Consider the following 12042-nt stretch of genomic DNA (forward strand, 5'->3'; position numbering starts at 1 on the left):
ATGGGGGTGGGGTGAAGGGCGCTGGGTTTTGCAAAACACGGAGGATGGAAGTTTGAGCCAAAGTTGATGTTTAAAGGTAAGGCTGACTCCAGACGTTTTGGGAATACTCAGGGAAAAGACATTCTAGTAATCCCAGACTCAATACTAATCTCTTGACCGTGATTATTGACGCTGGTCCATATTGCTTAGCAAAGCTTCACTGAGTGTCTGGACAAGCTAGGGCTGAGGGTGAGGACAACTTGACACAGTCACTGCATGCTTTTGGAAGAATGACTCAAACCTCCCACACTTTCTTCATGTGTAAAGACCTCACAGGGCTGTTGGTAACACGGAATAAAATCTAAAATGGGCTATGGTTTGTTCTCAATAAATGGTGATCTCCTTCCCCTCATGGAGCTTGTCATATATGGAGATAAGATTCAGACAGGAGAAAGATAACGGACATGTTGTAATGTTTGCCATGTTAAGTACCAGTTGTTTTTGAGGCAAGAGCTCCTATGGAATATTTATTTTCTGGTTCTTCCTTCTATAGAGTGTGAATTGTTGGTTGCACATTTGTCATTTGGGAAAACCACCAGAAAACTCAATAATTTTTCCTTATTAATGCTAGAAAGAAAGAAAAGAACTGCTGAAAATGGTTAATAACCCCAACTTTGCTGGTGAGAACCTGGAAAATATAGCAAAAAAAATATAATAGTGTAATAGATTTACTCCTACTACTGATTAATGATCAGAATGATAATTTCATGTGGTTTGAGGAAAATTCATTGTTCTCAAAGCAAGATCTCTCAACCCATACCTCCACAGGAAGAGTCACACTGAAAATAATGGTTTCCTTCTCATGCTTACTCTAAATTCATTTAAAAATTCTTAAATTTGAAGAAAAACTACTACTACTACTAATAATTTTTTTTGCTACGTGCTGACTAATATTCAGATTATGAGCCTCTCTCTTGGAAGGCAAAAGGAAAGAATGGAAGTGAAATCATTTTAGAAATTCCCAGCTTTCTGAAAAAAAATTGCTTTTAAAGGAAAATACCAGCATAATAGGAACCACATTGGGATCAGCACATCCAATACTATGGAGAAAAAAGTGACTAGAGCTGTCTACACATAGAGGCGGGTCTTTCAAGCTGGTTCAAAAATTCCATTTTCCGTCAGTGGTCTGTGTGTCCACATGGTGACAAATGAGCCACGCAGGGCTTTCGAGGTGTTGGCGCCACCAGTGAGTGCCAGATGGAATGTGGTGAAAGTTCTGATTTGTACCTTTCAGACCAGAGGTCCTTGCCAAAATGGATGGGTCCTTCTGGCCACCTCTTGTAAGCACAGCCACAGGTATTCAGTTGAAACCTGTGGGTGAGAAAGACATAAACAGGTGCTATAAATTTGTCAGACCAGGAAGCCACAGGCCGTTTAGTAAATGGCAGATCCAATGGCCCAGAAAAACAAAGGGGTCTCTTTTCATCAGAATGATCGGGCTTATTCAACAAATATTTATTGAGCGCCTACTCTCTGCCAGACATAATAGAGATCGGCAAGGTCTCTTATGCAAAGCCCCAATCACCTGGGAGGGTGTGGACCTACTTGTGCACTTTGACCTGATGGAGAGGAAGAGCCAGGGTTCTGGCCCAGCCACCTGAACACTGTGGCATCCATTCTGCCCATGACTTGAGAGCGCTGCTTTTAAGGGTGAGTTTTCTGCTTGGGCGTGCTCAGGCCAAGTCCTTTCACGTTTGGGGGGAATCGCAGATTTTGCTGTGACATTTCACAAACAAGCCAATAGTCTCAGTGGAAATGAAAAAGCATCACTTTTAGACTGGTATCTGAGTTTATATCTTTGAAGAGCAACTGTTGAGTCATAAAGCTAAAAAGGATGTTGAAAGTTAATTTACTCAGCACACTACTAGCTCACACTGTTCTAAAAAGCAAACCTAATTAAAGCAGACCTTCTGAGAAGGAGAGGCCATTGCTCCTTGTAATAATATATTGTTATGTTCTGTTGCCTTTGTAGTTAACGGGTTTTGTTTTTTTTAAATAATATTTAACCTATGTCCCTTCAGCAGCATTTTAAATCTATTTAACAATACATATTTTGCCCCTGGATAGTTGAATAGTAGTTGATTGCAAGCGTCATGTGATAACAGTTATTTGTCACCTCAGTGTTTTTCAGATCTAATTCCTCCTCATTTTTTCTTGGTAACACTAGTGCTTATAAATGAGCATGCTGAATGGGATGCCAAGAATGATGGTATTGAACTATTACTATGTGCTGGACATTGAACTAAATGTTTTATCTAGATCATCTCAATCACTCCTTACAGCAAGCCTCTGAGGTAGATTCATCATTTTCCCCATTCATAAATGGGGAAACTGACGCTTTCAGAGAAGTCTGTACTTTGCATGAGACCACAACTAGGAAGTGATGGAGCTATGATATGAATCTATAATAGTGCCACCGTTTTCCAATTAATGGTAGAGATAAGATTGCCTACCTTTTATGCTAATAGATCCAAGTATTAAATTGAGTATACTGATTAGTCAACATACTACTTTTAAAAATAAATTTGGTCATGTTCTGTCTAATGCATCACTCAAGTGTTTGCAAAACCATGGAATTATTTTTCAAGACTCTTACTCTTCTTCTAACTATAAGCTCTTGTTTAAACCTTTGTAACCTGCAATTTCAAATCCACAAAAATAATGGCTGGTGAGACATCTAGTACTTTTGCTGTTTTCTTTGGACATTCATAAAGTCTTTATACTTAACTGTTTAAACCAGAAGCTCTTAATCTTAGCTGAGCATTAGAATCACTTAAGGGAGCTTTTAAAGAACCTGATGCTGGGGCCGCACCCAAGACCAATTAAATCAGAATCTCTGTGGGTGATATCCGAGTGATTACCATGCGCATCCAAGGTTGAAACCACTCATTTAAATAATTCTTCCTGAACTTTCTCTATACAGATGCTCCTTGACTTACAATGGGGTTGCAGCCTGATAAACCCATTATAAATTGAAAATATCATAAGTCAAAAATACATTTAATACACCTAACCTGCTGGACATCATAGCTTAGTCTAGCCTACATTAAATGTGTTCAGAATACTTATATTAGCCTACTGCTGGGCAATTATCTTGAGTTTTAACTCAAGAGTAATTGCCTTCTTTCTTTCACCAGAAGCAGGAAACACAGATGGGCATTTTGTAGAAATGATAGGATATGAAAACAAAACAATATCACAACAACAAAAATGATGGCAAGATAGCACACTATGGAGTATCAGTCATTTACCCTGGTGATCCCGTGCCTGACTGGGGGTTGCAGCTCACTACCACTGCCCCGCCTCACAAGTGACTATTGTACTGCTTGTCACTAGCTGGGGAAAAGATCAAAATTCAAAATTTGAGGTACAGTTTCTTTTGAATGCATATTGGTTTTGCACCATCATAAAAAAAATTGTAAGTCAAACCATTATAAGTCGGGGACCTTCTGTATATTCGTTTCATCTGTGGCTTATTCTGGCTTTCATTCATTCATCTAGGACTGTAAGTTGGCCAATTCAACATTCCTTCTCAAATGCCACCTCATTACCTGCCTCTAATATAGAGGCCGAAGGAGCGGGAAAGTCTCTTTCCCAGACTTCTTTGAAGATGGAGGAACTATATGAGACAGTTCTGGCCAATGACAAGAAAGTGACTGTCTGTTGAGGGCTTCTGGGAACCCCAGACATCCAGGTGTTTTCATTAATGAGTTACTTCAGGTAGTTGGTTTTTTACTTTTAATCTGAATGTTTTATGTTTATCTGAATGCTTCTATAGACATAGATTGAGCACATGACTTGAATTTGAATCAAGGGTAATTTACAAGGGAAATAAAGGGAGAATTTGGTCTTTTCTCCTTAATGCATATCTGTTTCCTTGAAGAGACTTTGGCTTATGGCAAAAGTGTCCTACAGAGAAGGTAAAGACTAAGAAACTTGGAAGCCCTAAGGTTTTCTTTGAAATTCCATGTGTGGGAGGGGGTTGATATGATTCCCTCTAAAATGCTTGTGGAACATAATTTCCATGTTAGACATATGATATTTATAGGGAGAAACCGAAGGGATTATGGCTAATATAAAGTTTCAAGGTAATAAGCACTGAATCTGAGCATTGTATGTGTGCATGTGTGATATGTTTGCTAATTTTTGTGTAACTTTTTATTGAAGTATGATGTACATACAGAAAAGTGTGCATATTAGTTAGAAGAGCTCAAATAATTGTCACAAACTAGCACATCTTTGTTCTAAAACCCAGGTCAAGAAACAGAACATTATCAGGACTCTAAGAGTCCCCTTGTTCTCCCTTCTAAGGACTACTCCCCTGACCAAGGACAACCAATAGGTTGCCATTTCTTTTCTTCTTCTTTTATTTTTATTTTTAAAACAAAACAATGTGTGGAAGGTCACCTCTTCTCCTGTCTGCACTTGCCTCTATTGAGATGGGAAAGTCAAACCTGTTCTGTGGCACATTTAATTATGGGAAAAATGAATAGAAAGAAATAAAATCCAGACCAACAAAGCAAAGATTTAAGTTGGCATCACTTTCCATATAATTGTGATGCCGGCAGACACTCAATAAACATATCAGCATTGTTAAAATGATTTATCCGCCAAATAGTTGAGTGTAAAATATTATCAATACAGGTGTCATCATTGATCTTTCTAGGGCCTCGCTGCTGAAGAATGGGGCTGCTAGATGATTTCAACAAACAATCCTTGACAGGAAACCAAAGGCAACAAGGCACAGGGACAGACAGCTGACAAATGCAGTATGGGGCCATTAAAGCATGTGATGAATTTGCCAGGAAAGTATATATTTGTGCAAGAGGTGAGCTCATATCTCCCATAAATTTGTCAGCCGTGACACAGTGTTCTCCGGCTTGGCATGAGTAATGCCTTGCTATTTGCTGCCTTTGTCTGGCAAAAGCTCTATCAGTCACTCCAGGGTTATTTACAAAGAAACGCGTCTATCAGTTACAAGGACATGACTTTGCCGCTAAAAGATAACAAAAGAGGAAATCAGGCAGTGGCCTCTCAGCGAGGGATGCGTCTTTTCCAGACAAGCTCTGGACTGGAATGAATCAGATGGACGGCAATTGGCCGGGCTGGCCCTGTGCCTAGCATGACCAGTCTTAGTACATTTATTCATGCTGATTAGATTAGAAATTATTAATAGGGGGCTACGGAGTAGAGCTAAAGGTCATTTAGAGTTTAATTCTGTTCTCAGATAACTTCATTTCGGCTGATGGGATTGTTATTGTAGGGGTTTTATATGTTTATAGGAAACAATATACTCAATAATGAAGTCATGCCTCCTTCTGCAAGGTCAGGAAAGCTATTGTGTAGCTAGATTGAAGTCTTCACAATTGTGTTAATTAAGTAACAGTGATTGGGCTTGGTCTCCTCGTGAAATGCATTTAAGGGCCTAAAAGCTGCTGAGAATGTATTCTTTCAATATAAATATATAGGAAAGCAAGTGAGACCAGAAAGCAGCCTTCGATTGAATAAACAGAAGAGCTGACACGAAGCTTTTACTTAAGGAAGAGAGGAGCCTGGTTGGCAGATGTAACTTCTTGCCACATAAATACAAATGTCTTGTCAGTTTTTGATTAAATGTAACAGGTCCCTTTTTCTTTACTCAACTCTTGATGAATCTGAAAGACCAAGTTATAGAATTTGATGTTGATGGAACATTATGTCTCATCAGTTATTTTATTCCCTCCCAGGCCTGCCTGTTTGGAGTAGATGAACGGCGTGTAGTAATAGCCACATCCTTCTTGGATAAAGGACCATTTCCTTGGTCTTGCCTAATAGACCACGGGCCATTAGTGACAGGGAGCTCAGCTCTGTTCTCCACTGCGAGTCCCCCTTTTTTGGAGGTTTTATAATTCTGACTTTAAATTTGTAATTTTGTTTATTCAGAGAGACAAAAATCTCTGTTAAAAAGCAAAAAAGAATTTAATTGATGTTAAATGAAGAGTGGGTTCAAGGAAAGCAGTTCATTGTCATAAGTTTTTTAAAGACCACAAAAGACCTTTGGTTTCTATTTGGAAGCAAATCAGCTTCCATTTGTCTCCAGACTTAGTGATATCCCCTTAAGGAGAACTTTGAGGTAAAACTTGGTGCCTGGTGATGGAGTCTTGTCTTTCCAAACTCTCCTCCAATCCCACCCCCACCCCACCACACACACACCAAAACACCACCATCCTAAGACAGAACTCCATTTTCCCAATAGGAAGACTATTAAATAGAAATGATGTCTTCACTAATACAAGTTTTTTTTTTAATACCTCTAAAGTACTGGTTCTTGAAAAGGAGTAATTTTGTCTCCCAGGGGACATTTGGCAATGTCTAGAGACATTTTTTTTATTGTAACAACTGGGGTGGGAGGTGCTACTGGCATCTAGTGAGTAGAGATCAGAGATGCTGCTGAACATTCTACAACACACAGAGCAGTACCACCAACAAGGAATTATCTGGCCTTAAATGTCAAGTGCCAAGTTTGAGGAACATTTAGAGTCAATGAAGAATGAGGACTTGGGAGAGATTATCTAGGGAATGAGGCAACACCCCCAGTTTCTGTTTAGAAAAACAAACAATAATCATGATATTATAAATAAATAATCATGTTTGGATTTGCAAAACAAAAGATTTCATATAAAGCCACTCATTTCAATTAAAACTTGGGATCTAGCCCTAGCTGGTTTGGCTCAATGGATAGAGCATCAGCCTACAGACCGAAGGGTCCTGGGTTGGATTCTGATCAAAGGCACATGCAGGTTGTGGACTTGATCCCCAGTAGAAGGCATGCAGCTGGTCAATGATTCTCTCTCATCATTGATGTTTCTATCTCTCTCTCCCTTTCCCTTCCTCTCTGATATCAATAAAATTATATTTTTAAAAAACAAAACGAAACAAAAAACTTGCAATCTAGAAAAAAATAGCTATTTTGTTGTTATGAGATGTGCCACATGGTTTTAGAGTCATCATGGTGTGCAGTACAGTCAAGACTCAAAAGCTTTGTATGAGACATGGCTATGGTAACTTGATGTGCTGGAAGAAAGGCTGAGCTGAGATCCCAAATATCTCAGTGCTCCTCTGCCATCAGCTAGCCATGAGCCTGGTTAAGTGATTTAACCCACCTGGGTCTCTGTTGCTTTTTGTGGCCAGACATTGAAACTGAAAAGCTAGATTTCATTCCTTGACTATTCCTTCTCCTTCAGCCATAGTCACAGCCAAGACAATGATTTTTCCTTAGTTTCTGTGTTCATGGTCATCCTTTTTTTTTACATTTGTATTGGCCTGTCTTGAATTTGGGCCGTCGTTACTTCACATCTGAGCTGTTGCAGTAGTTTCCTAACTGATGTTCTTCCCTCAGACATACCCCATCAAATGCCACCATCTTGTCTGTTCATGCCATTGCTTTGGTACATCAATCCTCTGAAATTTTCCAATACCTGTACAGTAAAAGTCATCCTAGGGGTGACATCCAAGTCCCTCTCTGATCTGCTCAGCAATACTTTTCTATGCTAGTCAGCTGGTTTCCCTACTTGGATTTTTACTGTCCCTATCACGTTACTGTTCTGATTGTCTTCTTCATAATGGCATATACTAGATCAACAGTCTTTCTTCTGAGCCTTTGCTGTGTCTGACATGTTTTCTCCTCATTGTTGTCTCTCAACCTTCTTTCACATCTGAAGTTTCATAGTCTCTTAGAGAGTTTGCTAAGATTTCAGTGATACCTCTAAGTTTATATGTACTTATTGTTTACAGAGTATATATGACACCACATTTGACCTTGTACATGTATGTATATATAATTTTCTTCTCTTTTCATTAACATCTTTCACTTCCTCTCAACTATCCAAAGGGGAAGAGACACAAGCTATCACACTGAGGTAGGCTCTACATGAGGCTCCATGGGAAAGAAATGTTTTGTTCTGTTCTATCAATTCAATGCATATTCATGATTGGCTAAAACTAAGACCTTATGGGATATAGAGACACATTTATACATATAAACAAAAATATAAAGTCTTTATACAATTAGACTGTAAGCCTCATTATGATAGTCATGGTACCCAAACCCTTTGTGTCCTCTGAGCTTTGGCATAGAAAACATCCAAAAAATGATTATATGGCTGATTTTATTTTGCAGATGCTTTTCTATGTCAGGAATTACCAGTGTAGTGAAATAAAAATAATATCCAGGCTTGGGAGACATTTTTTAAAATTGAATTTATTGGGGAAAGATTGGTTAATAAAATTATATAGGTTTCAGGTGTGCAATTCTAAATACATCATCTGTATATTGTATTGTGTGCTCCCTACCTCAAGTCAAGTCTCATTTCATCACCATTTATCCCCCCTTTACCTTCTTCTACCTCCCTCCACCCCTCTTTCCCTCTGGTAATCACCATACTGTTGTCTGTAAATGAGGAATTTTTGTTTGTTTGTTTTTGGTTTGCTTTATCCCTTCACCTTTTTTACCCAGGCTCCCAACCCCTTCCCCTCTGACAGCTGTCAGTCTGTTCTCTGTATTTATGAGTCTGTTTCTATTTTGTTTGTTAGTTTTCTCTGTTCATTAGATTCCACTTATAAGTGAAATCATTTATGGCCAATTAATATTTGACAAAGGAGGCAAGAACATACAATGGGGTAAAGATAGTCTATTCAATGAATGGTGGTGGGAAAATTGGACAAGTATATGCAAAACAATAAAATTAGACCACCTTCTTACACCATACACAAGAATAAACTTAAAATGGATTAAAGACTTAAATGTTAGACTTAAAACCATAAAAAATCCTAGAAGAAAACATAGCCAGTAAAATCTCAGACATTTCTCATCGCGATATTTTTTCTGCTATATGTCTGTGGGCAAGGGAAACAAAGGAAAAAATAAATGGGACTACATCAAACCAAAAAGTTTTTGCGTAGCAAAGGGAAATATCAACAAAATGAAAAGACAACTCATTGAATGGGAGAACATATTTGACAATGATACATCTGATAAGGGATTAATATCCAAAATGTAGAAAAAATTTATACAATTCAACACCAAAAAAAAAAACCCCACAAACAATCCAATTGAAAAATGGGCAAAGGAGTTGAATAAATACTGCTCCAAAGAGGACATACAGATGGCCTATAGACATGTGAAAAGATGGGAGACTTTTTGGTTACTACAGGAAATGCTTTGTTATATATAATGCCTCTGTTTAAATATGCATCTTTTGACCCAAGAATAAAAGTTTTCTTTTGATCCAAACATAAAAGTCTTATTGAGGGTCTCAGTTGACTCATATATTTCAAAGACAATGGATTTTGCTGGATTCCTAAACTTAAATGAAATTCTCAGATTTCGACATGGAGTTGGCAAAGATTGTCCGTGTTCCTTAGTGTGTGTGTGTGTGTGTGTGTGTGTGTGTGTGTGTATCTCCTATATAATAAAAGCCTAATATGCTAAGTGTCTGGTCATCTGGTTGTCTGTTCAACCACTCAAAGTGTAATATGTTAATGATATGCTAAGGCTGCTCAACCGCTCACTATGACATGCACTGACCACCAGAGAGCAGTCAACCAGTTGACCAGTTGCTACGACATGCACTGACAACCAGGGGGCAGATGCTCCAACTGGTAGGTTACCTTGCTGCTGGGGTCTGGCTAATTGGGACTGAGCGAGATGGGCCGGACACACCCTAGAGCCTTCCTGTGGTCCCTCCCTGGCTGGCCAACCTCCCGCATCCCTCCCTGGCCCCGATTGTGCATCAGTGGGGTTCCTCGGCCTGGCCTGCACCCTCTCGCAATCCAGGAACCCTCGGGGGATGTCAAAGCTAGTTTCAGCCCGATCCCGCAGGCCAGGCCGAGGAACCCCACTGGTGCATTAATTCATGTACTGGGCCTCTAATATATATATATATATGCTGTTATGCTCTGTCTGGGACATATATGTAGTGTATGGTTTTATGGCCATGCCTACATCAAAGTATTCTTCTTGTCTTTTTCCTGTTGGCTTAGCTTACTCAGGATAAATGTATGCCAAGAGCTTTTACTGGTGTAACTGTATGCCTTGCTTCACCTGTAAAAGTTTCTATGTTCTTGCCTCATAGTATGCAAAATTTTACTCTTCATATATAATAAGGAGAGCATCTCTGTTTATATACTTAGATATTCACTCCAGGGTTTCCAAATCTCGGCTGTGACATTAAAGTGGTTTGCTGTAGTTGGTGTGTTTATTCATTGTATACATTTGATGATGTTATCTCCCTCAAACTAGAATGCTACCTGGTAAAAGGGCAACATAGCTTAATGCAGTGGTTCTCAAACTGTGGTCCCTGGACCAGCAGCATTAGTATTATCTGAGAACTTGTTAGAAAGGCAAATTCCCAGGTCTCACCTATTAAACCAGGTACTCTGGGGCTGGGACCAGCAATCTGGGTTTTAACAAGCCCTCCAGGGAATTCTGATGCAAGATTAAGTTTACAAACTACTGGTTTAGTTATCAGCAGTATGAACTTTGGGCAGATTGCCTAAATTCAAATATTTAACCTTAAAGTCATGTAATTGTATGCCTCTGTTTCCTTGCCAATGAATGGGATAATAATAGTACCATCCATATATAGTGGTGAGATTAAATTGAAATAATATATAGGAAAAGTGTAACAAGTTCTGGCACCTGGTGAGCACTTCATACATTTAAGCTATTATTTTTCAAATTCTGCCTATTCTCTAGCCTTAGATACCTCTTTCTCTTGCTGAACTGGCCCCTTTCCCTCTCTTGAATGTCCTTGCCACCTTTCTTCACCTCTTCTGATGTTGCCTATCTAAGGGGGATATTTTTCTCTAGCCGAATACTGAGTTTTTCCTCACAAAGTTATTTTTTTTCTTGAAAAATAAAACCTAATGATGAGCAAACATGGAGGGAGTATAGCACATTTTTTTTCCTTAAATCTGGTTTCTATTTTAACTATTATTTTCTTATAGCCTACCTAATTTTTTTTCAGGTGTTGGGTATGTGAACCAGTACTTATTTTCATGGTTGGCATAATTGATATGTGGATGGATAGGAGTGTATTTTTGCCCTGTCTTCAGTGATGAATCATTCTTGTTTGTTCTAGATGCTTCTGGACTTGTTATCCTGTGTCATTTCTAACTGGTGCCAGTTTTTGACAAATGATAGCAGCAGGGCATGGTGTGCTATCTCAGGTTCCTATTTTCCCTGAGTGTTTGGATGTAATAATTTTAGAGACGACCACATGGCTAATGAGTCTTGCCCTCAGGAGCTCAGCACAGAGGGAGCCCTCCCGAGCCTATCAGCCGCCTTCTTTGAAAATGGTGGAATGCCAGAGAGCAAGATGAATGGACATTTGTGTATCATATTCTTTGAGAATTGAATAGAGGATTTATGGTGTTCCCTGACTTGACACACTTCACACTTGTCATGTTGGCACATTGCATTATATTCTGCTGCCCATGGGGCTTTTGATGATGTTTCAGAAGCGGGTAATAGATGTCTCTGTGCTGTATCCATACATTTGCAGAGAAAGATCCAATATTAAAAACAAAGCTACAGTTGAAACCATCCCTATCTACCACACACAAAAGCCTACTTCTGCTCTCTGTTGTCCTGTTTGTTTCAATTACTTACCTGGACATAGGAAGCCCTTCTCCAGCTTGAGATGATCAACCTAAAGTAACATTTTAATCCATAATCAGTGCTCTTTCTATATTCACATTTTAACATTTCCTTGGGGTATAAAAATTGGCTACTACTATTATGGCAGCCACAGTGCAATTTGAGTCCCAGTCAGGGAACATGCCTGGTTTGTGGGCTCAATCCCCAGTTGGGGGTGTGCAGGAGGCAGCCGATCAATGATTCTCTCTCATCATTGATGTTCCTATCTCTCTCTCTCCCTCTCTTTTCCTCTCTGAATTCCATACAAAATATATGTAAAGAACACTGGATTATTGAACCCTTCATTCTAAGCCTGACTTGGCTCA

This window comes from Myotis brandtii, unplaced genomic scaffold, assembly GCF_000412655.1.
Source record: "Myotis brandtii unplaced genomic scaffold, ASM41265v1 scaffold84, whole genome shotgun sequence".
Lineage (NCBI taxonomy): Eukaryota > Metazoa > Chordata > Mammalia > Chiroptera > Vespertilionidae > Myotis > Myotis brandtii.